The following is a 15,242-nucleotide window of genomic DNA, read 5'->3' as shown; positions in this document are numbered from 1 at the left end:
TAGACTGTTTTTATTCCTTCTACCAAAATGCATGACCATACTCTTCCTGATACTGTATTCCATCTGCCACTTCTTTGCCCATTCTCCTTATCTGTCCAAGTCCTTCTGAAGCCTCCTTGCTTCTCAGAATTACCTGCCCCTCTGCCTATCTTTGTATTGTCCATAAAAATTGCCACAAAGCCATCATTTACATTATTCAAATCATTGACATATAACATTAAAAAAAGTGGTCCCAACACCAATCCCTGCGAACACAACTAGTTACTGGCAGCCAAGCAGAAAAGGCTTTGTTTATTCCCACTCTTTGCCTCCTGCCAATCAGCCAATTATCCATCCATGCTAGTATCTTTCCTGTAATACCATGGGCCCTTATCTCTTTAAGCAGTCTTATGTGCGGCTTCTTGTCAAAGGCTTTCTGAAAACGCAAGTACACAATATTGACTGATTCTTCTTCGTCTATCCTGCTTGTTATTTCCTCAAAGAATTCCAACAGATTTGTCAAGCAAAATTTTCCCTTGAGGAAGCCATGCTGACTATGGCCTATTTTACCATATGCCTCCAAGTACCCTGAAATCTCATTCTTAACAATTCACTCCAACATCTTCCCAACCACTGACGTCAAGCTAATTGGCCTATAATTTCCTTGCCTTTGTCTTCCTCCTTTATTGATGAATGGAGTTACCTGGCAAAATCAAAACAATCCTAGAATCTAACATGTAACTCTCTGTTTATTCGCTCTACTTCCATTTTTCTGTACATCATAAGACCTATGTATGTCTAATGTTTTTCCAGTTCTGGTGAAAATATCTATGACCCATATTATTTTTCTCCACAGAAACCAAGTACTCCAAGAATTTTCTATTTTTATTTCAGATTCCCAGCATCTGCAGTCGCTGTTTAGAACTAGAAGGTTTAGTTGCAATTTTTTGCAACCATCAAAACTGGAGTGTTGGAAAAAAATGCCATCATGACTGATTGCTCTATGAATCAAATACAAGTACAGAAGGGCTGGTTAATCTCAGTCTCGGTGGCCGACTTAGAAATTAATGAAGTGAAAATGCTTCTTAAAGTACAATTTATTGCAACACTAAGAAATGCTCAAGAGGAGTCATTGGTTGTTGAAAAACATTAAGAAATTTACTCTCAGCTATGAAAGTGACAAACATTAATCTGAGGCAGGGAAAGGGAAAATAAACCAGACTTAATTGCTGAACAGATAAAAGCATGATTTGACACTGCTAATGATGACGACCCAGGATTAAATGTAACCAAATGCACAAGTTATTGATGGTCAGCTGGCACTCATGGAACTTAACATGACTCGAGGGATGGAACTAATTGGAGGGGAATTGAAAATGCTTGAATCAGCCGAGGAGGAGGAATAAGGATAAAGAGTGTTTAACGAATGGAACCAAGAGATAGTGTGTTTTCTTTTCCCTCAGGCTTTGCATGCTTGAGGAATGCTGGCTAGTTCTGAGGATCCTTAAGGGTGTAACACTAGGATAATAATCTGAAGGGAGAAATGACGGGTTTATAGATTTTACCATTTTCTATTCAATTAATTTCAGCCAAATATATAACAGGAGGGTTCTATCAAGTGGTTGCATTCTGTTCTACATGATTGCCTCCCACACAGTGAAAACCATCTGCCACTCACACCTCACTTCCAGTAGAAGTCACTTGAATCTGTTCCACAAATCTTGGAGAGAAAATAGATTTCATGTTCTGGGTATACAAATCTGAACTGTTTAAGCTATGTAATTTTTGTACTTTCTGAAAACATTATTTTGGATGATGTGTTTATGTTACAATGCTAATACAGCCTTTTCACATAGATGTTCTGAATCAGATGTACTTACATGAGGGTTTTTATTTCTTCCTTTGCACAGAACGGAAATTTTTGTTTGGCAGCAGTAGTGTCAAATTTTTTACTTTATTAACTCAACTTCTGTAATTGTTTAATACTGATAAACGTGTAGAAAAAAAACTGAACCAGAAAAGTATTATCCAAAATCAACCATTTGTTTTGAAGTCTTTTGAAAGTGAGAGAATGGCTGCCACTGTGACTGGAATGAGTATTAACAATAGTATGTGGAGAAATCCATTAAGTAATAAGATAAGGTAAGTTAATTAACAATTGGGCCTCGGTTGGGTATTCAGGACTTATGATTTTAACTTTGCCTGCTTGACCACTAGAGTACAAACTGGATCGGACTGGCAGTCCACCATGAGGGAAGCTTCTGCCAGTATCATTCCCTGCCTTTTCATGTACCCTTTAAGCTCTTAGCTGAGTGTCCTGGGGGGTGTATGGACAAATTAGAGTGTTCAAGGTAGGTGTGGCACATCTGAGTACTTGAACTAGGGATAATGGAATATTATTGAAGCCTGTGAATAATGGAATGCCTCAGGGGTCAGGGTTGAGAACTCTGTTATTCATTGGCAAATAATTTGGATGTGGCACAATTAGCAAGTTTGTTGATGATATTAAATTAGGGGTGTTGTTGATAGTGAAGCAGGATACAGTGAATTGCAAAGGATTTCAGCTGAGGTAACTGTGAGGTGGTGCTTTTTGGACATTCACACCAGGGTAGGACCTATACAGTGAATGGCAGGGCACTGCCAAGTGTTGTGGAACAGCAGGACCTGGGAGTACAAGCATGCAGTTCTCTGAAAGCAGTCGTGCACGTAGGCAGGATGTTGAAGAAGGCATTTAGCATACTGGATGACATCAGTCAAGGCATTTGTTTAGGAGTTGCGACATTATATTACAGTTATATAAGTCATTGCTGAGCCCACACATGAATAACTGTGTACAGATTTGGTTGCCCGGTTATAGGAAAGACATTGTCAAGCTGGAGAGGATGCAGAAGAGATTTTCCAAGCTGTTGCCTGGACTAGAAGACCCGAGATATAGGGAGAGATTGACCAGGTTGGATCTTTATTCCCTGGAATGCAAGAAAATGATGGCCAGCCTCATAGAAGTTTATACAATCATGAGGTGTATGGATAAGGTGGGAGGTCATAGTCCTTTCCCTAGGGTTGGGAATCCAAAACTAGAAAACACAGATACAAAGTAAGAGCGGAGAAATTTAAAAAGACAGTCGATAGGTAATGAATTTACACAGAGTACCGGGAAAGAGCTGTAAGATGGTGGTCAAGATAGGTACAATTTAAGAGGTATTTGTGGAGAGGAGGGGCCGAACTCGGGCAACAAGGACTAGCAGGGAGGTTGCTGTGGTCGCCATGGACCATTTGTGCTGAAGGGCCTGTTTCCCTGCTGTATAGCTCTATGACTCTGCGACCACAGTTCTATCTCGTTGGTTTTCAGAACTGAGGCACATTACTTTAATCAGATCTGTCTTTGATTATGGATGAGTTGCTTCTGGGTCTGTCTCACCAGTGGTCTTGAAGATAAAAGACAAAGTTCACGATCAAGCACTGAGATATTAAATCATCCCCAATTTCAGCATTTCTGGTAGAAATGGGTGAAGTATATTACCTTTACATCTACACAGGTTGCAGATAGCGGTGGTTTATTGGGTTAAAATAGGGGGACATAAAGTTGGGTGTCTAGTACTGGCAACACTGAACGAGTATTGGGAACACTGCATTCATAACATCTTCAGTTTTGAGTGGATGGGAAAAGAATGAGCACAAAATCTTAGTTTATTATATGTTCCCAGTATATCCCTTTCTTTCTGTCACTCCCCCTATGGGATTTCCTTTTGATTTAAGCCTATAAGAAAAGATCACAATGAAGATTGATCCTGTAGTAGTGGCATTGGTAGTTCAGCAATATATGCAAGACAGATATCATGGCTTCTTTCGTATCTAAACAGACAATTCAAAAGATCCAGTGACAGGTTGTACATGTGTTTCTGTTTATGTTCCTAAGTTTCAGGTGATTATATAAAAAAAAGATTATCTGATAAGGTATCAGTATTCACGTCTGAAATATTTGCTATCATTTTAGCCTTGGAATGGGTTGAAGAAGTACACCGTTATTGTATGCAAATGTGCTCGGAATCGTTTTCAGGTTTAACATCTAATAAAGCAGGTATTACAACTTGTAGGCCAGACATTCTTCTTGAGATTGTACAACATCTGTGGAGATGTGGACCTGAGCATGTGTATCCATTTTAATGCCCACGTTGGGGTCGCAGGAAATGAGCTGGAAGACACTCTAGCCAAGAAATCACTTAAAATCAAGGTTGTAAATATGGTGCTGCCATTGCATTAATTGGAGGTGAAAGCTGTAATTAAGAAGTCTATCTGATCACTGTGGCAACAAATTTGGGATAAGGAAAAGAAAGGACAGCAATTATATACAATTCAAAGGAATCAGACCAGTATTAGAATCAGGTTTAATGTCGTGAAATTTTTTGTAATGTGACAGCAGTACATTGCAATATCTAATAATTAAAATTAAATTACAGTAGGTACATATAGGCAAAAAGTTAAATTAAAAAGTAGTGCAAATAGAAAAAAAGTAGTGAGGTAGTGTTCATGGATTCAATGTCCAATCTGATGGCAAAGGGAAAGAAGTTATTCCTGAATCATTGAGTGTGTGCCTTCAAGCACTTTCTGTACCTCCTCCCTGTTGGTAGTAATGAGAAAAGGGCATGTCCTGGGTGATGGGGTCCTTATTGATGGATGCCACCTTTTTGAGGCATCATTCCTGGAAGATGTCTTGGGTGCTGAAAAAGCTAGTGCCCATGATGGAGCTGGCTGAGTTTACAACTTTCTGCAGCTTATTTCAATCCTGTGCAGTCCCACCCCCCTCACTCCTGTGGCATACCAGACAGTGATGCAATCAGTTAGAATGCTCTCCATGGTACATCTGTAGAAGTTTCTGAGTTTCTTTGGTGACAAAGCAAATCCCCTCAAACTCATATTGAAATATAGCCACTGTCGGGCCTTCTTTGTAACTACATTAGTATGTTGGGTTCAGAGATGTTGACACACAGCAACTTAAAATTGCTCACCCTTTCCACTTCTGATCCCTCTAGGAGGACTGGTGTGTGTTCCCTATCCTGTCTGAAGTCCACAATCAATTATTTGGTCTTAATGATGTTGTGTGCAAGTTTGTTTCTATGACACCACCCAAACAGCTGATCTATTTCACTCCAGTACACTTTCTCTTAACCATCTGAAATTCTGCCAACAATAGTTGTATTGTCAGCAAATTTACAGATGGAATTTGAGCTGTGCCTCGCCACACAGTCATAGGTGTAGAAGGAGTAGAGCTGTGCTAAGCACAGATTCTTGAGGTGCACCAGTGTTGATTATCAGTGAGGTAGAGATGTTATTCCCAATCCACACAGACTGTGGTCTTCCAGTGAGCAGGTCAAGGATCCATTTGCAGAGGGGGATACAGAGGCCCAGGTTTGGGAGCTTTTAGATCAAAACTGTTGGAATGATTGGGTTAAATGTTGAGCTTTAATGAACAGCAGCCAGATGTTAGTATTAGTATTGTCCAAGTGATCCAAGGCCATGTGAAGAGCCAATAAAATTGCAACTGCTGTAGACCTATAGTGGAGATAGACAAGTTGTAGTGGATTCAGGTCTTTGCTTAGACGGGAGTCATAGACAGCCTCTCAAAGCACTTCATCACCATAGATGTGAGTGCTACAGGAGGATGGTGGGAACTCAACTGCGAGATGGGGAGAAAAGGAGGGAGGATGTTATACTTAGTACATGTTTACATATTAGACATAATAGGTTGAATAAATCCTTGTTAATAATCAGTGTGCATGATATGGGCATCTGTAGGGACTGTACTTGTAAAGAGATGGTACAGCATATGTATATTGTTTGAATGTAGTTCTTATGAGGTGCAAATGAACATCAAATTGCTAAATTAAGATGACATAGTTTAACATGAGAAGTTTGTTAGAATATCACTGCCATTGTAATGTGTATAAGTGCGTAATAGACTTTCTGTAAAGCATTAGACTTTTTGATATTACTTGAGTTCTTTTGGGGGAAATTTAGTGGGCATACTCCCTGTGTCTTTGCTCCACATGTTAACCCAATAGGCGATGGTAATTTACTGCTGTAAGGTTGTAATGGTCAAGAGGCTAGGAATTCTACATCAGCACCTGTGAACATGGAAATCCCAAACCCCACAATTAACCACTGCTACCATTCCAACTGCGCTCTACTGCTGTGACCCTGGAATTCAACAATGGAGTACAAAGTTACTGGAAAATCTCTGGTTAGATCTGGTGCAGGTTCAACATCTTCATTTATTTCAAGACAGAAGTAGAAGAGTTGGAGAGAGCTTGTTTCAAATAGTTTAAATTCATTAATTAATTTTAATTTATTTAATTGTTTCAAGCATTTTAATTTTATACTGTGACGCTTGGGGGGGGGGAGGGTAGCACTTTGTTGACAGCCCACCCTGCATTTCTAATGACCTGTACTGTTTATTGTTCTTGTGTTAAAATGCTTTTGTGGGATTTTGGTGGGAAGTTCCAGTTCATTTATTGTTTACATTTTAACTTGGGTTACACGGTTATTCACTTGTGTATTTGTGGGTCACTCTAACTGTAACCAGGGTGAGTGATGGTCATCTTCCCCATCTGTATGAGACTGGTTGAGTTCACACTCTGGGCCATGGTGTCATTTTGTGTCTTTCACAACAAAATGGTTGTTGTGTTAAGGAGCTTCCTTGTCTGTCATTATGGACCAAGTGCTCGCCGCAATACTTAATTATTCTTTAAAATGGCTATACTTTATTTAAATAGGATTCTCAAAGTCTCTGATGTTCTAAACATTCAAGTTGTTTGATGGCCATTTCAGACTAGATATGTGACTTAGTCAAATGACAAAGTGACAAAGCCTTACAAAGGGAAGGTCCTGCATGCCCCAGAACCATCTGGTCAGAACCAGTTTACTTGAGGAAATCCTTACTGACAGATGTATGCAAGATGGAAACAGATTTAGCAGGTGGAAGAACAGTCAGTGGTGGCTATCATTCCATAGCTCTGGCTATTTATAGATCATAGATGAGCAGTTTTGTTAGATGAGATTGAAGTTCAAACCATAATTTCCAGTCTGGCAGATGAGAATGTTACTAAATAAAAAACAGCCGAAGTGTTTGGTGAGATGATTGATTCAAATACAATAGCAGCAAAGCTCAAATGTGGAATTTGACCCTCTACTCTCACTGCAAATAATTATATACCAAAATAGAATGAAGAATATATGTGTGCTTCATTATCTCTTAGTCATAGTTCACTGAATACATCATTATCAATCCTTCAGTTTGAGGGTGATCTCAGCCATGGTCCATTGTTTACGTGTATGCTCATTGAGTTTTGACTGGTTAATAATTACCAAGAATTAAATAGAATTATTTAATGTCACTAAATACATGTTATCAACTTTGAGTTAAGAATGTCACCAAGATCCTGTAAAGGCATTGTTATGTGGAAGACTGGAAGCAGGAAAGAAAACATACCAGGACTCAGGCCAATTCCAGCAGCTGGATCTACTCAAAATTCAGTAAAATAAACACAAGCAATTAAATACTAGTTGCTGACAAAAAGAAAAAGAAAATTTGTAGTCCATTTGATGTATTATCCATTTTTGTGAAATAGATGGCTTGTGCATTCTGGCTAGTAAGCATTCCATTCAGATCAATTGCAGTCCAACATCAGAACATGTTAGATAGCTTGAGGGAGTGGCAAACTCGGCTCAGCAGTTGCAAACTCTTTCATAATTTGCCAATTATACCTCCACAAGAACTCTATTCATCAGTATGAGTGAAAAATTGTTTGACTTCTGCTTCGCGATGAACAATTCATAGTTGGTAGACACTGGAAAATATGTCAAGCTACATTACAACAGTGATTATTTTTGCCAAAATAGGATTGCACTGATAAAACAATAGTCCATGTTTTGTTCTTTGAATTTGTCGGGGTGTTATTTTTGATTCTCTGCTCAGCTTTTCTGAGAAACACAAATCATTATATTTCATTTATTAAATCTAATAGGATAATTGACATTTAAATTATTTGCAAATATTTTTTTGCTGTTTAACTTACATTTTATTCCTGCTTTATTTATAGAGGTAAAAGATGAGAAGTATATGTAACTACGTAATGTTACAGATTAAACTTCAAGTCAAGTCAAGTCACTTCTTATTGTCATTTCAGCCACAACTGCTGGTACAGTACACGGTAAAAATGGGACAACATTTTTCAGGACCATGGTGTTACATGAAACAGTACAAAAACTACACTGAACTACGTAAACCAACACAAAAACTACACTAGACTACAGGCCTACTTGGGACTGCATAAACTACACAGAACAGTGCAAGTATTGCAATAAATAATAAACAAGACAATAGGCACAGCAGAGGGTTGGTAGTCCGATGGCTTGCGGGAAAATCTGTTACATAAATCATCAGCTGAATGGCAGCGTCCAGGATTTCGTCCGTTTCTGTACTCCCGCCAAGTATTTTGTTGCCTTTTGTGAAGGGCCTTTGACCTAAAATGTTGACCATGTTATTCTGCCCAAAGATATGGCCTGACCTGGTAAGTATTTACAGCATTTTTGTTCTTATTTTGGATAGTCAGCATCTGCAGATTTTTAAAAATTTCTTTGCAAATAAGATTTATGCTTTTTACAGAGAAGAGTTTGAATGATGTTTTATATTTCAAGATAGTGGTGGGCTAGAAATTTCATGCCAGTGATTTTGTGGTACTTTCTGTTTCAAGACAGAACAGAAAGAACCAACATATCATGAGAAGTTTTTTGAACTGAAGATAATAGTCCAGAAATTCTTACGCACCCAGTGAGAACATAAGATCTGTGTAAATGCTACTGCAACAAAACTTTATTTCACAAGAGCATAATAGAATAGATCTCACATGCCTAGCACACAATGGTATTTCCTCATTTGTTCCATCACTGAGGGATGTGGACAGATTGGGGCAGCAGTCAGCTTATAGTGATCAAATTAAGTCATTGGATTGAGTGCTGGGGTGTCAATGTGACGTGGTGTACTGTCATGAACAAGCCAAATTACAGTGATGGAGAGCCCAAGGCAGGACTTCAGTGAGAAGTAAGCATTTGTCATGGGTGGCTAAATCCTGTTTTGGATGGTCTCAGACTTTGTCAGGCCAAGGTACTACCAAAGCAATCCTTCCATTTCTTGGAGACATGAGTGGCCTTCAGTGTTCATGGTCATGGTCCATCCACCCACAAGTGACTAACTAGGGAAGACACTAAGTGCATTTTTCTCAATATAATTGTTTGGGAATTTCAGCCCAATCCAATTCCATCATTTGATTTAGCTTAGATCCAACACCATTTGCAAAGCAGTTCTGCAAGTTACTGGACCTTGAGCTGAGTGTTGCCAGATGTACAGTGCCGAACAGATTGCATTTCCCCATAAAACTCGGAGTGAGGGGGCATTACCCTTACAATAAAATCAAGAAAAATGGATACACAAATCTGGTACTTTACTTGTTCATCTACACTTGGAAATGAAAGTCAATAGACGTAGTTTCAAATTTTACAAATAAGATGAAGCCAAAAAAATCACATCCATAAATAGAATTTTTTTTCACTGGCTGCTATTTGGAGGGTTATTATATATGTGGAACTGAATCACAGAGGGAACGGTAAACTATTTTAATATATTGTTCTCCAGGGTAAGAGTAATTAATCTAGGCATGGATAATATAAAATTTTATATAATCTAGCACAAATTCTTTCTAATGTTATTGTTACCTATTTATCCCAGATATAATAGATGAACTAAAAAACAGTTTGTGTTTACCGTGGAAAGCTCAAGATGTGAAGAATTGTCTGAAAATGACCTCAGTTACATTGCCACAGCCACCCTTACAAGCAGTGAGTTCAAGACTTTTCTCAACTGGGTGTAAACACCTTTCCTTATCACTCTTATAGTGTTTCTACTAATTACTTGAAATCTTGGTGTTTAACATAAGCACATGAAGATAAATTACAGTTCCAAACCTGGACAATTTGGGTATTGTATGCTTTCCTGTAGCCATAGTAACAACTACCACACTTTTTTGCTGTGTATATGTTTTGAAGGAAAACAGATTAAAATATATTTAGAAGCCCTTGGGAGCTATTTGAAAATTTTGTCTTTCAAAATGAATGATGAATTAGTTTTAAGTTACCACACAAGTACTGCAGAAGCTGGAGTATTAGTACCATATTAAAATGCTTGGATGATCAAACAATGAGGCACTCTGTGTTCCTTGGAAATTAGGTTGGATTTACTAGAGAAAAAAGGTTAGAACTGACAGCAGTTTTTGAGTCATCATCAGTGTCAGGTACGGAGTCGAGTTCATAAGAACATAAGAAATAGACGTTCAATAAGCTACATAGCCCAATTAGGCTGCTCCACATTACAATCAGAGCACATTCTGTATCTCAAATCTTCTTTGATGCTCACTACCCCTACCCTTTAACGTAGTGTCAGAAAATCTATTGCTCACCATTGAATGCACTGAAGAACTAAGTATTCCTATCATTATGTTAGAGGATTTCTAAAGTTTTAAACTTTTAAAATTCTCCTCAGCTTAGTTCTCCACAAGAGGAAACAGTTTTTCAGCATCTACCTTTGTGCATCCATCTGAATTTTGTATATTTCCATGAAATCATCTTCCTTTCCTCTAAACTCAAAAAACTATAGGCCAGTCTGCTCAGTCTCTCTTCATAGGACGATTCCCCAGCTCACAGCTCAGTCTATTGAATTCATGTTGTTCAAATTCTGATACATGGTTCTTATATCAAAAGAACACCATAGTATGTCTCAACAAAAAATGTATAATATCAGTAATACCTCCATTGATATGCCAAAACAGAAAGACTAAAACATTGTTTACCTTTCTAGTTGCTAAGCCCACATACTTAATTTCCAGACATCATCAAGCAGCTAACCAAGATTCCCATTATTTAAATATTTACTCCAGTCACTATATTAAAAAGTACTTTTCCTCTATTACTTTTTTTTGTAATTTTTTTATTGAAGTTCATCAAACAAACATTTCCATAAGATGTATTTCAGACATTGTACATATATATCATATAATCATATATATCACAAATCTCCACAAAGTATTTATCTGATGCATACACTTATAGAAAAGAGTGGAAAGAAAAAACAAGCAAAAGGAAAGAACTATGTACAAGTAGGGAGTGATCTTTTTTTTTACAACAGATTCGTTGATTTGTGAGAATAAAATCAGGCCTAAGAGGCATAATGTATTTAAACCATTTTTCCTAGTATGAATCAAATTGTTCCAGCTTATGATTAACAGATGCTGTTATCTTCTCCATTTTGTAAATGTCCATTGTAATTTCCATCCATGTATTTAATATTGAGCTCTCCTGTGATAACCATTTCCTAGAAAGAAGTCTTTTTACCAGCCACCAACAGTATATTCATTAAATATTTATCTCTTTTCAACCATTCTTGAGGTATATATCCAAAATATATGGTCTTACTCTCTAAGGGTATTTCACACTTAAAGACGTCTTGTAGGGCATTGTGTATCCCCCTCCAATAGTATTTGATAACAGGGCAGTCCCAAAAATATGATAATGATTTGCATTTTGATTTCCACAATTTCTCCAGCAAACAGGAAGGTTACTATCATAATGGGATTTCTGAGAGGGTGTAATAAAATATCTTATCAAGTTTTTCCATCCAAATTTGTTCCTTTTCTGTGAACTGGTCACTTCCATTGATATCTCCATATTGTTGTCCATTCTTTCTCAGATATAATTATCCCTCCTTCCTTCTCCCATTTTGTTTTAATGTATGAAGTCGAATATGTTTTAAAATTTGACAACCCCTCATACATGCTTGAAATGATTCTACTACCATTATCTGAATTATATGCTTTTCTAAAGAGCTCTATCAAGCATGTACTTGCCTTGGTTACATTTTTAAACATCTTATTAACATATTGTCGCATCTGTAAATACCGATAAAAATCTTGTTTTTCTAATAAGTGTTTCTCTTTTTAAGCATTTCAAAACTGAACAGTGTTCCTTCTTTCATTATGTTGCAAAGAACTGTTATTCCTTTAGCTGTCCAGTCCTTAAATCTAGCGTCCAGTTTATTTGGTGTAAAATCTGAGTCATGTGCATACCATTTACGAATTGCAATATTTCCCTCTAGATTATATTCTTTTATAGTAGTTTTCCATATTTTAAGAGTCAATTTCACCCATGGGTTATCAATAGTATTTATGTATCTTTGCAGGTTGTTATCAGCCAAAATTGCTTGTATGGGAATGGGAAGTACCTCAATGTTTTTCCATTGAGCGTCATATGATGGGTTGCACCAACATATCACAGCTCTCAACTGTACTGCAAAATAATAATCCCTAAGAGAATGTAGGCACCATCCCCCCTTTTCTTTTGCTAACTGCAAAGTTTTGAGATGAACTCTAGGTCTTTTACCCTGCCAAATATTCCCTGATAACATCTTGTTCCATTCATTGAATTGATTTTGATTAATCTCTATTGGTAGGGTCTGAAAGAGATATAACAGTCTGGGCAGTATGTTCATTTTAATAGACTCAATCCTTGAACTGAGACTGAAGAAAGGAATCAGGTTCCATCTTTCCACATCTTCCTTAATTTTTTTATATAAAGGCTGATAATTACATTCTGATAATTTTTCCAAATCTTTTGGCATATGATGCCCAAATATTTGAAAGACTCTGTGTGCCATGCCCAGGGGTATCAACTTTCAAATTCTCTTGGTGGGCTATAGTAATATGAAAGTAATTGGGTTTTATCTATGTTGATCTTGTATCCTGATAATTGACCATGTTGTTCAAAGGAATGCATCAATTTAGGTAAAGAATATGTTGGCTGCCCTAGATAGATCAAAATGTCATCCACATAACAAGCCCATTTATGCTCTGACCCTTTAATAGTAATTCCCCTGATATCTTCATTTTGTCTGAGGTATTGAGCTAATGGTTCCAGATATAATATGAAGAGTAGTGGTGACCATGCACAACCCTGTCTCGTGCCCCTATCTAGAGTAAGACTATTTGATAAATATCCATTGATTTTAATCCTAGCAGTAGGATTATCATATAGTGTCTATACAGTTTTAATAATTGTGTCTTGGAAACCAAATCTATGTAAAACTCTGTAAGGGAAATTCCAATTAACCGAATCAAATGCTTTTTCAGTGTCCGTGCTTATCACTATTGCTTCAATTTTATTTTTTTGTATATGATCCATAATGTGAAGTGTCCTTTGTATATTGTCTTGTGTCTGGCGTTGTCGTATAAAACCTGTCTGATCGTTACATATCAGTATGGGTAGAAACTCCTCTAATCGTTTGGCCATGATGGAGGTAAATAACCTATAATCTACATTAAGAAGGGATATTGGTCTAAATGACCCGTATTCTATTTTATCTTTGCCTTCTTTTGGTATAGCTGAGATTATTGCTTCCTTCCAACTGGGTGGCATTTGTGCCTCTTTTAGAGCCCAGTTCAGTGTGGGGAGTAAAACAGGAATTAACTCATTTTTAAATTCTTTGTACCACTCTGCCATATACCAATCTGATCCTGGTGACTTGCTTAATTTAAGCCTACTAATTGCAGCTTTTAATTCAACTTCAGTTATGTCAGCAGTCATCATTCTATTTTGTTCTTCGCTTAAGGTGGGTAACTCTACAGAATTCAAGAAGGTGTCAATTTGGGTTATGCTTCCCCCTGGAACTTTGGAATATAGAGTTTTGTAAAACACTTCAAAAGCTTCTTGAATTTCACTTAGCTGATTTTTTTATCATTTTCATTCTTGGGTCCCTAATTCTATGAATTGTATTTTCTGCTATCTTTTTTTTTCTGTTTCCACACCAGTATTTTCATAGATTTCGATCCACTTTCATAATGTCTCTGTTTCAGAAACATTAAGTTTTTCCTGATTTCTTGCATAGCCGAACTATTTATTTCATTCCTAATTCTTTTAATTTCCCCTAATGTATCCTGTGCCAAATTCAATTTGTGTTTTTTCTCTAGTTCCTTCAGCCTATTTTGTTATTCCTCTAATATTTTATTCCTTATTTTTTTCTTATATGAAGATATCGCTATAATTTTCCCTCTTAAGACCGCCTGCAGAGTATCCCATAAAATGGGAGGTGAAACCTCTCCATTATCATTAAATTCTAAGCAGAGACCAATCTCTTTTTTAAATTTGTTCCTTAAAGTATGGATCATTGAGTAGACTTGAATTTAGTTTCCAAATAGTATTCTTTGGTTTTAGGTCAAAATCAACAGATAAATATATAGGTGCATGGTCACTTACATCTATTGTCCCAATTCCACAGATGTTTATTTTTGTCTTTGTCTTTTCCAAATGTTATGAAATAGTCTTTTCTTGTATATACAGATTGTGGAGCAGAATAGTGAGAATAATCCCTTTTGTCAGGGAAAAGGTCCCTCCATATATCAATTAAACCAACATCCTCAAAAAGTGTATTAACTTTCTTATGGAAAGATTTTGTTTCATAGGTTTTTCTATTGGAAGAGTTTAAGTTTGGTTGTAATTGTAAATTTAAGTCTTCCCCACATATCAGGAGACCTTCTGTTTCCGTTATCATAATATCAGTAATTTTCTGAAAGAAACTGATATCACTTCCGGGGGGTGTGTATATATTCAATAGAGTAACTGAATTTCCATCTATATTCCCCCTTACCAGAATATATCTGTCCTTTTTATCTCCTATTTCGAATACTTTTCAAAATTTAGCTTACTTGAGATAAGAATAGTAACTCCTCTCCTATGTCCTGATTTATATGACGAGAAAAACAGATTAATGAAGCCCATTCTCTTTAGTTTTTTATGCTCATTATCACTTAAATGAGTTTCCTGTAAATATACTACATGGGTTTGTTCTTTTTTCATTTTGGGTAAAATTCTCTTACGTTTGATTGGATTTAATAGCCCATTGACATTAAAAGAAATGAATTTTACCTTGTCCTTAGCCATCTGTATTTATCTGTCAATGTATCATTGAAATTAGAATAAAACTTAATCAATCTGCTCCCTGAACAAATACGAACCAAGAAACTCAAATAATAACACAAAATGGCAACGAACGTGTGATTCTAAGGCTGAGGTCTCTAGTAGATGACCCTGCATTGAGCTAGAGGAAATGTCTAGCTGTGGAGGATAACCCCTCCTACTTGTGAGTTGAGGGCCCCCATTGTAGTATT

This window comes from Hypanus sabinus, chromosome 15, assembly GCF_030144855.1.
Source record: "Hypanus sabinus isolate sHypSab1 chromosome 15, sHypSab1.hap1, whole genome shotgun sequence".
NCBI lineage: Eukaryota > Metazoa > Chordata > Chondrichthyes > Myliobatiformes > Dasyatidae > Hypanus > Hypanus sabinus.
This window is presented reverse-complemented; position numbering follows the sequence as displayed.